This window comes from Protomyctophum parallelum (genome assembly GCF_964188405.1).
Source record: "Protomyctophum parallelum genome assembly, chromosome: 17".
Taxonomy (NCBI): Eukaryota; Metazoa; Chordata; class Actinopteri; order Myctophiformes; family Myctophidae; genus Protomyctophum; species Protomyctophum parallelum.
The window spans coordinates 17,475,562-17,478,804 of NC_139719.1; positions in this window are offsets into that span (position 1 = coordinate 17,475,562).

Below are 3,243 nucleotides of genomic sequence, written 5' to 3' on the forward strand. Positions count from 1 at the left end.
TTTTTCCTGTACAGATGAGCGGGAACCCCTTTTGGTGTTCTATTGTAGTGTAGCTATTTAAAAATAGCAGCTCTACTAGCTCATAGCGTGCCACAGAGTGGCGCGCTACGAGCTTGTAGATTTGCTATTTTTGAAAAACTGAAGAACGAGTGACAGAAACATAGCTTTTTCAGAAAACTCATTTTCAAACAGACATTTTTAGAATCTGATCTCAGGTCAGAATGGGTTAATGAGTTTCTTCAGCTATTTAAGGGTGCTACTCCTATCTCCAACTCTTTAATGAACAGAAATTGCATTGTTAGATTGGGATACACATTTTATCCAATCAGGAGAGCGAAGTCGCACAGGATAAACAAGAGTGAAATTGGAAATGATGACACAAATAAGCTGACACAATTGGAACTGAAACACTCAAAATAGAATTCTGTCGGTAATCCATTATCTACATAATTTACACGTCATAAATATGTTTCTCGAAGTGGTCCCCAGAAAAGTTGGTTAATATAGCATCAACTTACCCATTTACAAGTGCACAACACATTTAGATGAGTTGTGAGCTTGTTGATAATGCTAAATAATCTTGGAAAATAAAGTGACAAATTTAAATATTTTTGAAAATTTTTAACAACACAAATCATGTATTGTGGTCCATGGCCAAATACATTAATTTGGGGGTCCTTGTCATGAACTCTAGCCTAAGTGATTTAGACTCCGATGTATTTTATCGCTTTTGACTTGAAAACAGCTTATGGTGGTTGCTGGTTTTAGCTGGATGTGGACTGGTTTAGCTGGTTACTGGTTTGTCAATATAGTTGGTCAGCTGTTCACCCAGTCAGGCTAAGTGTGACCATGCTGGTCAAGCTGCAATGACCACAAACCCCCAGCTTTGGGGAAAAGCCAGATCTTTGCTGGTCTTTCTGAGAGAGCACTTTCCTAAATCCTACTGTAGTTAACTTAAATGCAAAAGTGCTGTGAATTTTTCAATGTTATCTTCATCTAAACAAAGCACTAATGCGAATATATAAATATGGGGTTAACTTTGTATTCTCTGTGACAATATTCACAATGATGATATCCTAAACACGAATTCCGCATAATGTATGATGCAACTCAATGTCTTTATTTGATACTGATACAACAGATGAGAAAAGAGATATGGGTTTAAAGGTAGGATAAGTGATTTTCTTTAGTTAAAATAAGTGTGAAAGAAAAGTCAAATGTAAATAAACGTTTATATGAAAATATTTTATTTGTGAGGTGGCTGCCTGGCCAAAACCATTTGAAATACACTAGAAAATAGAGAGAGGACAAACACCAAACCTGAGAACTATTAAGTGGGCAGATTACTGTGGAGACAGTACATACATGCTGGAACCTTTTTACTTTGAAATGTTTTGTAGTTTGTGAGTTATTTAACTTAAACGCCCAATGCATTCTCTATGGCAATAGCACAAACCTTGGCATGCTACTAGTCCTACATACTTATACCTAGCAGCCCCATTCTAGCCTACTTAGGTTCATCTTACGGTGGACATGTTTGCCTGAAAAGGAATCTTTGAAATGTTTCATAGTTTTAGAAAAATATTGCTTTCAAATTTACAATGGGGGTCAATGGCAGACATTGGCACGTCAAAAATCAATTTCACCTAGAAACTCCATTCACACTTTTTATTATTCAGCTTACTGTGGAGACACATGCTGGAACTTTTTTACTTTGAAATGTTTTGTAGTTTCTGAGTTATTGAACTTAAACGCCCAATGCATTCTCTATGGCAATAGCACAAACTTTGACATGCTACTAGTCCTACATACTTACACCTAGCAACCCCATTTTAGCCTACTAAGTATGTAGGACTAGTAGCATGCCAAAGTTTGTGCTATTGCCATAGAGAATGCATTGGGCATAACTCAGAAACTACAAAACTCCACAGTAAGCTGAATAATAAAAAGTGTGAATGGAGTTTCTAGGTGAAAGTGATTTTTTGGTGCCAAAATCTGCCATTGAGCCCCATGTTAAAAGTCTCAAATTTGAAAGCACTATATTTCTAAAACTATGACACCATTCAAAGATTCCTTTTCAGGCAAACATGTCCACCGTAAGATGAACCTAAGTAGGCTAGAATGGGGTTGGTAGGTTTAAGTATGTAGGACTAGTAGCATGCCAAAGTTTGTGCTATTGCCATAGAGAATGCATTGGGCGTTTAAGTTAAAGAACTCAGAAACTATAAAACATTTAAAAGTAAAAAAGTTCCAGCATGTGTCTCCACAGTAAGCTGAATAATAAAAAGTGTGAATGGAGTTTCTAGGTGAAAGTGATTTTTGACTTGCCAATGTCTGCCATTGAGCCCCATTTTAAATTTGAAAGCACTATATTTCTAAAACTATGAAACATTTCAAAGATTCCTTTTCAGGCAAACATGTCCACCGTAAGATGAATAAGTAGGCTAGAATGGGGTTGCTATAGGTGTAACCTAAGGTTTATCCCCAGCCCTTAGTTACCCCCAAGTCCTAAGACTCACTGACTAGTGCAGGATACGGGAGTTCATGAGGTCCCATGGAGCGAAGTATTTCGCGAACACAACTTAAAAAAACTTTAAGGTTACTTTAGTAACCATGGTTCTTTAAGTAAGTGAGCGAAATACTTTGCTGAACACCCTTCTGTCTTGCTCTGTGGCAGAAGGAAAAGTATGTTCACGAGTGGCTCGTGACGCAGTCGCTAGGCCTTAAATACCCCTGAGGCGCTGGGCGCCTACGTCACGAGTCTTAAACCCGCAGGACACATTAAATGTCCTGTGGGAGTTCATGAATGAAAATCTGCACCTCGGCTTACGAACGGAAGCCTCCCATAGAGCGAAGTATTTCGATCACTTACTTAAAGAACCATGGTTACTAAAGTAACCTTAAAGGTTATTTGAGTCTAAAAATAGTCTAAAAAAAGGATTTGGAGAAAATGAAGAAAATAAAACGATGGGTTATAGCCCATCGTTTTTTTATTTTTTTTTCAAATCCTCAAAAATGATGAAATACGGCGTGCTTATAGTATGCCGTACGGTATGGGTTATAGCCCATGAAAAAATGGGATAAGAAACGTCTGAAAATAGACGTCTAAAACACATCTATTTTTAGACGTTTATTTTTAGACGTTTTTATCCCATTTTTAGACGCTTGTCTAATAGCCCATACCGTACGGCATGCCGTTTTTCATAATTTTTGAGGATTTGAAAAATAATCTAAAAAAAAACG